Genomic DNA, 13,680 nt, shown 5'->3' on the forward strand with positions numbered 1-13,680 from the left:
GCCGGCTTTTGAAACAACAAATCCCAGCAATCGACCTGTTTCTATACAGAAAACACACTTGTGGGGATTCAACCGAATTCGATAATGCCTACACCTCATAAAGATTGCTCGTAGGTGGACAAGGTGATCAGCTCGATGTAAAGAATGAGCAGGCAAATCATCGAGATAGGGTTGCACAATGTGCTTGATGTCATGAAATGCATAAGACATCGCCCGTTGAAAAGTAGCGCCGGCATTCTTAAGCCCAAAAGGTAATTTGCAATAAGCAAATGTCCCCCATGGACAAATGAATGCCGTTTTTGGTTGGTCGGCAGGTAGAATATTGATTTGATTATAGCCCGAGAAACCATCCATGAAGGAAAACATTTCACTTCCGGCACAATCATCAATAATTTGATCGATATAAGGCGTAGGATAGTTGTCTTTTGGACAAGCTCGATTTATATCCCTATAGTCGATACAGATTCTTATTGTTCCTTGTTTCTTATTGACGGAACAATATTCGATACCCAATCCGTTAACGGGATCGGATAAATGAAACCTGCTTTCAACAGCTTTTCGACTTCTGCTTTAATCGCAGCCGCTTTTCGAGGGTGAATTTGACGCAACCGTTGCCGGACGGGTTTAGCATCCGGGTAGGTCTTTATTTCATGAACAACAATGGCAGGATCAATTCCGGCATTTCCTCGTAAGACCAGGCAAACACGTCGCGGAATTCTTGGAATAGGGCCTTGTAAGTTTGGATTTCTTCTTCAGTACATGCGGCACCTATATGAATGTTTTCCTCGATTCCGGGCTTCACTGAAATATCAATGGGAATAGTACGAGAAATATTCCCTAAATTCAACTCTGAATCAGAATGTTTCGTTGGATCCTGAGCGTCTTTGACATATTCAGCGGTAAAGATAGATGAAAAATCATTTTCAAATGCATCATCCTTAGGTAAAAACGAAGATCTGTGATGGAGATCCTCCCATGGTAGATCATCTACACTTAGGATTTCGCGAAGTTGTTCGTCAGATGACACGACTTCGGGAAACGTTATCCGTTCTAAGGGTGAGGTGAAAAGTGACTCTTCACTGACCACATTCATTTGGTCGACTTCGGTTGAATGAAAGTCGGTAAAAGACATGAGAGCTTCATAAGCAATTTCATATGGACTCAAAGGCATAACATCACCGAGTGAGTCTATCTCAGAGTCAGATGGGACGAACCAAGGATCATCATAAATAATGTTTTCTGATGTAATCATATGAATGGTTGCAAACGAAGGATCTGCGCTGAGTGGAGGGAGAGGAAAAGTTCCCAGTAAACCGGAATCCTTAACTAAACCTACACCAACGTCCCTATAAGGGATTGTCGTCTTACCAACATGCTGGATACTCTCTGAAGAGGCTGGGTCGGATGAAAAGTATGTCAGCTGATCAATAGTCACGATCTTACCGTTATGTGGAAACTTAATTACTCTGAAGACCGATGAAACGACCGCTGTCATAGCATATGACCAACTTCGACCCAAAAGAAGGTTGTAGTCTAGAGGGGCATCAACCACTTCCACATCCAGACTAACGGTTTTACCTTCAACCCCTATAGGCAATTCTTGTAGAATACCAAACGGACGGAACCCACGGCCATCAAAGGCCTTAAGGATGGTGGGGGATTGGTTCAACGAAGGAGAACCAAGCGATCTCCAACATTGAATCGACATAATACACGTAGAAGCTCCCTCATCAATCACAGTCCGATGAATAGGCCTGTTTTTGACTATCACTGGAATTTGGAAAGCCATTTGATGGGGGAGACGTGGTGTACTATTTTCTAGATCAAAGATCATTAGGTTCGGGTCCTGAACATCGACAGCTCCGATAGCCGACAAAAGCAATTTCGTTGTGCTGGGCATGATTGCAGCACTTCGAGTGCCGACATTGCTGAAGGTGAAACAGCTAAGTCCTCAACAATGTTGTAATTCTGGGCTGCTCTCGCATGTGGATTGAAAGCAGACCTTCGAAGTACACCCTTGGCGGGCGGCTTAATCACTAAGTCTGGGTTAGGTTTTTCGATCTGTAGTGGATCGGAACCAGGAGCTGAGGTTGATGGGTTAGAGTGAGAAGATTCTGCTTCCTTGCCATCAACAGGAGCCTTACTACCATAATCTTGCGATCGAGTCGCAATCCTCACATGAGACATCATCAAAATGGGTTCTTCACTGGCATTCGAAGAAGAACCTATCATCTTATTCTCCTGCTCTGGAAATGGATTCTTTAACACAGCAGGAGTGGGAGAACCTTTGACTATTTTTACAACCTCGGCCCGATGAGGGCAATCTCTCGTAAAATGATCCTCTTCACAAATAAGACAAGGATATCGAGGTTTGCGTTTTTCGTCATTGGTTTCCGACTTTTCAGTTTTCTCCTTTGGAGCCTTGTCTGCTTTAGCCTTCTTCTTTCCTTTCTTCTTTCCACCGTTTTTTGGTTTGGCCGTAGATGACTCTACAGCGTGAATGTCGGCGGTAAGTTCAGGAGAAGACTCTCCTGTCGGAGAATCAGGCAAAGTGATAATTGGAGTAGTTGAAGCCTTGGAAGACTTCTTCTTGCTCTTCGTAGTCACGATACCAATCATACCATCAGCGGCATGAGATCCCGAAGGAGCAGCAGCGATTTGGTTCGACTTTGGAAGATCCGGAATCTTCTCGTGTAACGTACCCGACTGAGTGTAAACTAAGTCAAGGTATTGTGCCTGAGCAATGACTTGCTCCTCAGTAACTACTCCGGCCTTAGCTACATCTTCAGTAATTCTTGGTAATAATGATTTGACAAACCATTCAGCTAAGATTTGGTCCGGGATAAAAACTTTCACTAATCTCCTTCGACGTCTCCACTCATGAATGTGATCAGAAATATACGTGGATGTCGATTGTTTTAGTGAAGTTAATAACTCCGTGCCGTTATCGTATCTGACCGGCAACTGAAAGTGAGTTAAGAACGAGGTAGCTAACTGGCTAAAGTTGTAAAAAGAGGCCCGTGGTAACTCAATGTACCACTTGGCCGCGAGACCAATGAGTGTACGCTGGAAAAGACGTAAGCGGATGGAATCATCTGAGATAGAATTCGAAGCACACCAGAGGTGGTAAGTCATCACATGATTGGACGGATCCTCTCCAGACTTACCTTCGAACTTGGGTATATCGCTGGGCAACTTATTTGGCATTGGCGGCCAGAACTGAAGATATTGAATTGGATCGTTCGTTAGGCGCGTCAAGTCGGGTAAATCCAAAGTTGCAATAAACGGTAACTGCCGGTTAGGATCTCTAAAACTCTGGGTCACAATACCAGCCCCAGGAGGAGGATATCCAGGATAACTAGGAACAGGAGTCGCATTTGGGATATTATATCCTCCTGGAAAACCAGGATTAACCGGACCGTACTGGGGTTGCTGAGGTTGTTGATAAGTGTACCCAGGATACGGTTGATACTGGTAAACCGGTTGTTGGGCAGCTTGCCCAGGTTGATACTGTCCCTGGTACGGAGGTTGAACAAATTGAGGTTGAGTAGTAACAACCGTACTTATACCAGGTTGGCCTACAGGCATCTGGACTGTGGTTTGAATCGTAGATCCAGACAACGGTACAGATGTCTGAGGAGTGGTTACAGGGACAGTAGAAACCGGAGCTGCCGATACTCCAGAAGTAAGTATGGTAGATGTGGCGGTAGTTGCTGCAGCCGTTTGAGATGGAGTACCAGGTGCAATTGGCGGCTGAGTAACTACCGAAGTTACAGGGGTCTGAACACTTGACTGGACAGGTTGCGGTTGCTGGGGTGGACCAGGAACTACAGGTTGTCCTGCTTGAGGTACCGACTGTATACTTGGTTGCAACATCTGTTGACCCTGTGACGGATCCCACACTAACATTCCAGGGTATTGACCCATAACAGGTTGAGGATACTGAGATCCATAGCCGGATTGAGGATAGGGTTGATAATTGTAAGGTGCAGTTCCCATACTCGGAACATATGACTGACCTTGAGGCGGTTGATAACCTTGACTTGAGTATTGACCTTGAGGTTGATAACCTTGAGGTAAATACTGATACTGGGGTTGACCTTGACCTTGAGGTTGGTACCCTTGAGGTTGATAACCTTGGGGTTGATACCCTTGAGGTTGCCATCCTTGGGGTTGCCATCCTTGAGGTTGATATTGATACTGAGGTTGACTTTGGGGTACATATTGAGGCTGGGGTTGACCTTGAGGTATGTATTGCCCCATAGGAGCGTACTGACCTTGAGGTTGCCCCCCAGACACGAATGAAGTACCTTGAGGTTTCCCCCCAGGCATTAACGAAGGTTGCCCCCCAGGCGGTAATTGGCCACCTTGAGGTTGGGTAACGGGAACTGAACCTGACATCATGTAAATGTCACCTATACTCAATGGTACATTACCACTGTTTCCAACTAATAACCCATGATCAATGGGTTGAGGAGATGCTCCCGCAAAGGTACCAGAAAGAGATTGATACCCAGTAGGAACAGAAGGACCGCCATGTAAAAAAGATTCAGGACTTTGTGTAAACACAGATGACTGACCAGACATATTTACAGGAGTATGAATTCCTCTAGGTGGAAAAGGAGTACGAGGTGTAGAAAAACCAAAGTTGTCTAAATAATTGGTTAATGAAGGTACCAAGTAGTACTTCTAGGAGGACTGTAAAAGATGGATTCACGCTCCCTTAGATCAAGGGTAATTTGATCTTCAGGATCAGAGACGCCTATTTCTTCCTCTGGAACAAGTTCTTCTATAGCAATTAAACCAACAGGAAGATTTTCGGTGATAATTCTTTCTATTCTCGGTGAATCAGGGACACTAGAAGTTGGAGTAACAGGTTCGGAAATTTCAGGTTCTTCGCCTGTTTCACTGGCAGATGAAAAACTACCAGCAAGCTCGGAAACTGTAACAGTTTCGGGATTGTAACCTGTTTCTAAACTTTGGTAATCTGGATGGACTACCAAGGAAGATTCTCCTTCTTCAGGTGAACCTACTCTACTGTCACTAGGAGGAGTTACAAGGACCTTTAACCCTTCGTACTGACCCGGAATGTCTTCAGGAGATTCACCCCGCGATTTACAGAGTTTTCTTAACAAATCTATTCCGGTAACAATCTCAGGAGACTTGCCCCGAAGTCGACGGGACTGTCTCGGTAATTCCGCCACAATTAAAGATTTTTAACTACAACACACGAAAACAAAGTAAAAATTTCAAATCAAACCACCTAAAGTCTTCTAAAGAAGCAAACAAATTTGAAGCACACGCCTAAAGAATCTAGAGCGTCAAACCAAACACAAACAGTAGTCTTCCGGACCAAAAGCGCTAGTTGGTGATTAGGCCCAACCTCGCAGGATTCAGTACAGAAATGGCGGGTGGAACAGTTACCCCGGCAACCTGCTTAATGAATAGACCGGCACAAGTTCCTCCACTTTAACCGTCTCGAAGTGAAGTGAACCCCCCGGAAAATCCAAGTGAGTATAACCGACGTCTGCTCCAGGTACAGTGGGACCTTCCCTCCACCGTCACCTCGGTAGAACCCTAAAGATTATGGTCACTAAAGTTACCAATCACAACAATTACACCTGGGGGAACAGTCTAAACTCCGACAGCACGCAAGGGCAGAGTAACAAGCTCAATCCCCTTACCGGCTCCTTGACAATAATCCAAGGTTTACCGATAAGTGACCCCTGGCTCCTCGACAATGGTTAATCCGAGGTTTACCGTTTGTAATACGTACTGTCTGGCGTCGTTCCCAACGAGGGGGGAATGATCCCCTCACTGGTTCGGACACGAGCTCGTGCTTCTCCTTTAAGAGGAGCTTTCCCAGAGTGTAACTGAAACAATTGGATTTAATCTACTCAAGATAAACTATCTGTTTGGTTTTGTAGTCTTGGAGAGTTAAGTACTCACCTACTCCAAGACCCTAGCCTAAGCTATGTTGGTGTTTCAGAGCCCTAGAAAAATAAAAATTACTAGATTGATTTTAATTTAAGCGTTACTTTTAAGGTTGTTTCTTAAGTCAAAAGGTGATGGAAGTGAAACCAGTGGTGTGTTGACTCGACTCGAAACCACTACAAAATGCACCTAGGATGATTTACCCACTACTTTACTTTTTCGATGAATTGCTTAACTAAAAAGTTGAGAGAATGCAATCTTTATAAAAGCAACTTCTTAATTGAAGACAATCAAAGAAACAATTCGTTTGTCTTTTCCAAGCATAAAAACATGACCGCTCTTTACATGCACGAAAAAAACTCTTTTCCTCTTTCAAAAACAAAAAGCTACTTGAAACAAGACTTTTAAAGAAGATGTTTTTGTATTTTTCTTTTAATAAAGCAAATAAATCTAATATAACCAAAAATCAATCTTAACAACTATTAAAATCTACGAAAATTCACTCATAAGCAAACTAAAAGGTAAATTTACTCTAAGCAATCTTAACGAGGCCAAAACCAACAATGATTATTCTAAGGTGTTTTACTTGATCACAATCAAATCAAGGACTAGCTTATTGCAGAACCAAAAACTAGCCAAAACAAAACTCTAATCTTTTTGTTCTTTTGTAAAATGGAAATCAACACTTTATAAACAAGTAATTCGAAATTTGACCCAAAACAACTTAAATGGCAAGCTGCTCACACAAGGAGACTTTACGACAGGCCCGACTTCTAAGAAGGCTGACTAACCAGAGAGATCTAAGGCTGGACAACTTTCTACCGTCAAAGTCACTACAGGACCTATCCAAAAATCAAACCCTAGGCCTAAACTTCGTTGAAATCCACTAAAACACTCAAAGCTCACAAAACAAGTTCAGGTGAAAATTTTTGACAGGGTACTAAAGGATCTGGGCAGAAAACACTAAGAAGAATCAAAATCTAAAAGCAATTAAAGCAAAAAATGGAATTTTCCTAAATTTTACAGGAAGACGCAGGCAACCCGTTATAACAGGTGCGGGCCCGCTCTGTGCAAACGGCAACAGCGCGTCCAAAGACGCACTGTGCAGTACTCAGAGGGTGCGTCCTTCTGGAAAAGTTAAGAAAAACCAAATCTAACTAAATCTAAAGCTAAGCCACCCAAATACTAATTCTCACAGTCAAAAACCAGAAAATAAAAATGATTTTCTCAGAGCAAAGTTCACACAAAGGAAAAGACTCTCTCATTAATGGATTCCCCAACGGAGTCGCCAATTTGTCGTGGCGGAAAAAGTCGTTTGTGCGGACACAACTGACCTCCCTAGGAGTCTAAACTCTCTAGCGACAAACAAGACAAAATGGAGTGATCTTTCTCTAAATATACCTTTTAAAACATGAAAACTACAAGTGTTTAGGCTTACCTTATTCCAAAACGCTATTGTTGTAGTCCGTCCTTGCCGATCCGGATGAGCTCCTCCTTCATGTCAATTCCTGCAACCACAAACAATCAAACAATTACCAAGCACTTGCATTTCATATAATAAAACATATATTCAACATGCAGACCAAGGAACACATGAAATAACTCATTGACACAAGCTATTGAGAAAAATAAACCAGTTTGTATTAATAACGAAACAAAGAAACTCTTACAACCTGGCCTTGGTGTTGTGCAAGTTCCTCCCAGGGTCCATCAAGGGTTTTCCTCTACTTTGACAAAGCTCACCCACTTCCACGTAGAATCAAGCAAAGACAATCTCTCCTCACAAGGTTCTAAATGGGAGTCCTAATTCCTGCAGCGTTTACCCAAAGAAAATGTATAGCTCTAACCTCCCCTCCCTCTGGCTCAATGTCTTTATTTATAGTGTTGTAAAGAGGTTATTCAGGTCCACCATCAATGGGATAATCCCCCTCTTTGGGTGGGATAGCTCCCTTATTGATGGGATAAGTTCCTCCTTAATAGGGATACATGAACCAACTGGAGGCGCATCCATTTCATCAAACCGACCTCTAGAAAGTTCTAGAAGTAACCACAAGTAACTTTTTTAAGATGAAACTCGCGCATTTTGCCTTTTACAGAAGGACGCACCTGTCCCTTAACATACAGAGCGTCCATGGACGCAACTTTTGTGAACATTGTGAGCGTCCCCGCAGGTAAGGCTAGAGAGAACCTGCGACCCCAGAGATAAACACATTTTTTACAAGACTTTCTCTCTTCTTTGAGTTTGAGATGGATAGCAGAGGCATAAGACTTGCCTAAGAGGGTAGCATGACTGTTGATTTGAGCCATACTAACTATAAGTAGTCATGGTGACATTTTTTAGTGTAACAGTAGGTGATTGGGTATTTTTACTACTACATCTCAAGCAAGCTATTTATGAGAAGGAAATGTTGGCAACACTACATGCACTTAAAAAATGGCGATCTTACCGAATGGGAAGACTCTTCAAGGATGAGGATGTGGAAGCATTGTTTTGTGCTATTTCTATTATCCAACCAGATTGGATAAATGAAGCAAGGAATGAATGGAAGAAGGACGAAGAAGTATGGTCACTTATTCAAAAGTTGCAAAAGATCCCAATTCAAACAATATTGCTAGAAATTGAAGAGGAAGGAAAAATCATATTGGAACCTGGAGCAGTCACATAAACAAGAACCCAACAGCTACGAAATCGACCAATTTCAGAGTATCTCATCAAGTGGAAGAACTTACCCACTGAAGATTCCACATGGGAGGACAAGAATTTTATGCAGAAGCATCAAGAACTACTCAAGCATTGAGGACAACGCTTTTTGAAGGAGAGGGGCATGTTAGGCCCCTATACCACTAGTGTAACCCCTTATTGTTATTAGTACAACCCACTTATTATATCGTTGTACCCATGTAGTGCCCATATTGTTACTATTGTGCCCCATAGAAGCCCACTATTGTTATTATTGTGCCCTTACATTATTATTGTTATGTCGGCTCTGATTATGTTATGACCCCTTAGACTCCTATATATAAAAAGGAGGTCTTTTCATTTGTATCATCCATGAATTGTTCATTTATGTAATGTAAAGGATGTTGGCCCCTCGAAGTGGCTAAATTCTAAGGCGTTGATCTATCTTTTCTATCTTTTCTTGAGCTGGTTTCATAACATAGTGTTCAATGTGGACCGCCTTCGACTATACTTCCCACCATTACTGGACACATCAGACATTGCATAACAACTCACACCAACAGAGTTTAACCCACACCGCATGGAACAAGCCACAACTAATCGGATCTTAGACACATAGATCAAGGACACTTGCCAGCAAAAGATCCAACTATTTCGGGTTGTCAAAGCTGGCCAACTCCTGCATCAAGGCAAGTGGCTCACTAGGGACCAAGTTCAGCAAAAGTTTCCCCATCTCATGGAGGCACTCAATGCAATGGGGGACATTGCTTCCTAAGGGGGGACGAATGATCCATTCAGAGGTGTGTGGACCATTCTCGACAACATCTACGACCAAACACAGGTATTATGTTATATTTTTTGATGACTATTCTCGCAAATGTTGGATATTTTTCATGCAGAAAAAGGATCAAACTTTCACAAAGTTTTGTGAGTTTAAAGCATTGGTGGAGAAAGAGTCGAACAAGAAGGTTAAAGCTCTACGAAGTGATAACGGTGGTGAGTATGTCTCAAACGAGTTTAAGAACTTATGTGCACTAGAAGGGATTAAACGACAATTGACGACACCCCATAACCCTCAACAGAATGGGGTGGCCGAAAGGAAGAAAAAAAGAATAGCAGCAACAGAAAGGGCGATGTTGCATGATCAGGGCCTACCACTACACTTGTGGGTTGAGGCATGCAACACAACAATTTATGTTCAGAACCATAGCCCACATCAGATACTTGAGATGAAGACACTAGAGGAGGTTTGTTCTGGTAAGAGGCCAAATGTTGGTCACTTCAGGATTTTTGGGTCATCTATATATTGCCATGTGACCAAAGATGCACGGAAGAAGCTTGCGCATACATCAGAGTCAGGGATATTTTTGGGGTACATTGATACACCTCACAGCTATAAGGTGTACTTGTTGACCAATAGGATGTGGTTTGTAGGGATGTCAGATTTGATGAGGAGAAGACCATGCAAGTTTCCCTTGAGAGGGAGCTTAAGCTACATGTAGATGAGGATCTTTTAGCTCTTAAGGTTAAGGAGCCTCAAATTGATGTGGAGCAACGACATGCAAAGGATTTGGGAGTGGAGACATCCATTCAAGTAGATTCTTCCAGAGAGGGAAGAAAGCACACTAGAGAGGTTGATATATTGTTGGATGATGCACGGGAGAATGTGGGAGCACCCACTTCTCAATGCAGGAAGAGGAGGTCACCTGAGAGGTACACTGGATACATGGCTCTTATGGGCGAATGTGTTGTGACAAAGCCATCTTCCTTTAAGGAAGCAGTGCAACAACCGGTTTGGGTTGATGACATGGTGGAGGAGTAGGACTCCATAATTCGTAACAATGTTTGGGATGTGGTCTCGAGATCGGAGAACAAGTCAATGGTGAGCTCCCATTGGATTTACAAGGTAAAGTAAGATACCGGTGGTAGTGTGGAGAAGCATAAGGCTAGATATGTGGCCTGTGGATTTTCACAGGTAGAGGGGATTGACTATGATGAGACCTTTGCTCCTATTGTAAGGTACTCGTTAATCATATATATATTGGCACTATCAGCACATATGGGTTGGAAGATACATCAGATGGATGTGAAGACAACCTTCCTTAATGGCATGATTGAGGAACAGGTGTACATAGAGCAACTTGAAGGTTTTGAGACCTTTGATCATGAGTCGCATGTGTGCCGACTCAAGAAAGCGTTGTATGGGCTAAAACAAGCACCCTATGCTTGGTACACCAAGATAGATAGCTACTTCACCGGGTTGGGCTTCACGAAGAGTGAAGCAGATGCGAACCTGTACCACATAGTGGTGGAAGGTAAACTGTTGATCATTGTACTTTATGTTGAAGATCTCATACTGAAGGGTGATGATTAGTTGATCAAGTCTGGCAAGGAGGACCTTGCAAGAGGACATGGGGCTCATGCATTACTTTCTTGGCATGGAGGTATGGTAGGGAGATGGGGAGTTGTTTGTGTCTCAGGGTAAGTATGCCAACGAGATACTCTGGAGATTCTGCATGGAGAGTAGCAAACCCGTGGAGACTCCTCTAACAGGTAACTGGAGGAAGGAGGATGCTACTTCATGGGAAGTAGTGGAAGCTACTAATTATAGGTAGCTTGTGGGTTCATTCATGTACTTGGTGAACACATGACTGGATATGTGCTATGCAGTTCACCAGCATAGTCAAGCGATGGTTAAGCCTACCAAGTTGTATTGGAAGGCGACAAAGCATGTGTTGAGATACCTCATGGGTACTTCTCAATATGGATTATGGTACAAACAGACAGAGGGAGTGAAGCTTCAAGGCTTCACTGTTGTAGATTGGTTAGGGAGTCCATTTGACAGGAAGAGCACATCAGGAGGGATCTTCAGTATTGGGTCAACGACAGTTTCTTGGTACAACAGGAAACAAAGATCGATTGCACTCAATTTAACAGAGGCATAGTACATGGTTGCGAGTTAAGCAGCATGTGAGGCCACCTGGATGAGGAAGATCCTCGTTGGTTTGTTTGGTCAGCAGATGGATCCAACTGTGATTTACTGCGATAATCAGAGTTGTATGAAACTCTCTTAAAATCCAATTCTTCATGATCGGTCCAAGCATATTGATATCTGATATCATCATCTTAGAGATTGTGTATTGAGGTGGATTATGTTGTTAGAGTACATTCCCACGGAGGAGTAAGATGTTGACATTTTGAAAAAGGCATTGCTAATATGTAAATTCGAGTTTCATAGAGACGGGATCGGGGTAACTGATAATCCCTTTCTTGTTGACAGGCAGTGTTGAGAAATGGCAACAAGAAATTCCAGTTTAATTTGTCCTTGAATTAAACTGAGAATTAAAATTGAATTCCATTCTCATAGCAACTTGTAAATAGTTAATTAAGTTTAATTAACTTAATTAGCTTAGGAATTTTGAGTTGGAAGTCTATTTGGAGTCATGTAAGTGTGATCCCTAAATATTAGGGGTCTAATATAAGTTTAAATTGAGTTGGAAATTAGATCATTCAGTTTACTGAGTTAAGTTCAATTAAATTAGTTCCAAACTGTTTATGGAACTAATAGAGAGTTAACAGATAGTTCGTGCACTAGTGCATCCAAATGTGTCACTCTAGTTAACTGAAGATTCCCTTGTCATAAACTCATGCATGTCAGTTCAGAGAAAGACCCAGTTGAGACTAGAGTGCAGGGACAATATACTATCAGTTGTATTATTTACTGGACTGTAAATATCATCCATGCATAAGAGATTGATCCTTTGTTTGGATTGCACAATTTTGGAAGCATGAATTCCCTTTAAATATGGGCTATTCATCCTAGGATTTACGCAAGATATTAGGGGCTTGGAGAGTTGAACATACTTGTGTGGAATTGTCCTAGTGAGAACAAGCTTTGTATCTTCACTCATATTTATGATATATGCAATACAGATAATGGGGTTTTGAGCAGTGGATTTCCCCAGATACATCTTGTGTTATGTGCCATTGATTTTCTTCTTCTTGTTCATATTGTTCTCATCGATCTATTGGCTTCTGCTAGATGAAAGTAGAAGTAGATTCTTGTCCTGTGCTTTAGTACATTGCATGAGCTTATGAATTTACAGGATTTTCTACATCCTCATTAATGGGTATCCTTATAACTCTTAAGTGCCATAATAAGGATGGGATTTGTCTCTAAATGTTAAGGTGTAGATATATTTTCATGAGGGTAAAGGAAAACATAAAAAGGCTTTTAAGGTGAGGGCTTCTTCGATTGTCTTGAATAAATGAAAATACAACACTTTTCAAATTGTTATCTTATTGGCCAAATTTAGGTTACCACTTTATAATTATACACCTATAACACATTATGGTTTGAGTGTCCATGATTCACATAAGGGATTTTAATTCCCCATTTTCAATTGAAAGTTACATATGACTATATATATTGATCAAATTTCGTCACCCTTAATCCTTCTCCAAAACTCAAATATAAATGACTTAAAGAACACAATAAATTATTAACAATAATATAATCCTTAAAACTCCTAAGTGCCACAATAAGGATGGTATCCCTCTCTAAATGTTAAGTTGTCGAGATATTTTCATGAGGGTAAAGGAAAAGATAAAGATGCTTATAGGTGAGGTTTTCTTCGATTGGCTTGAATAAATGAAGTTGCAACACTTTGCAATCTGTTATCTTGTTAGCAACACTTTGCAATTTGTTATCTTGTTGGCCAAATTTAGGTTAGCACTTTATAAATATGCACCTATAATGTTTTATGGTTCGAGTGTCCATGATCACATATGGGATTTTAATTGTCCATTTGCTAAGTGAAAGTTACGTATGACTATATATCTTGATCAAATTTTGCCACCCTTAATCCTTCTCTTAAAACTCAAAAAGAAATGACTTAAAGAACATAATAAATTCTTAACAATAATCTAATAGATTAATAATAATAATATAATTTTAAGGTCACAACCAACTCAAATGTCAAATTGGTGTATGAGATTCCCTTTAGTGTGGCACAAGGGATCTAACTCCTAGAGGTGTACATACTCTACTTCTTTTGAATTTGAAC

Source organism: Pinus tabuliformis, chromosome 4_1 (genome assembly GCF_031772625.1).
Source record: "Pinus tabuliformis cultivar Carrire ecotype Pingquan chromosome 4_1, CPIR1, whole genome shotgun sequence".
Lineage (NCBI taxonomy): Eukaryota > Viridiplantae > Streptophyta > Pinopsida > Pinales > Pinaceae > Pinus > Pinus tabuliformis.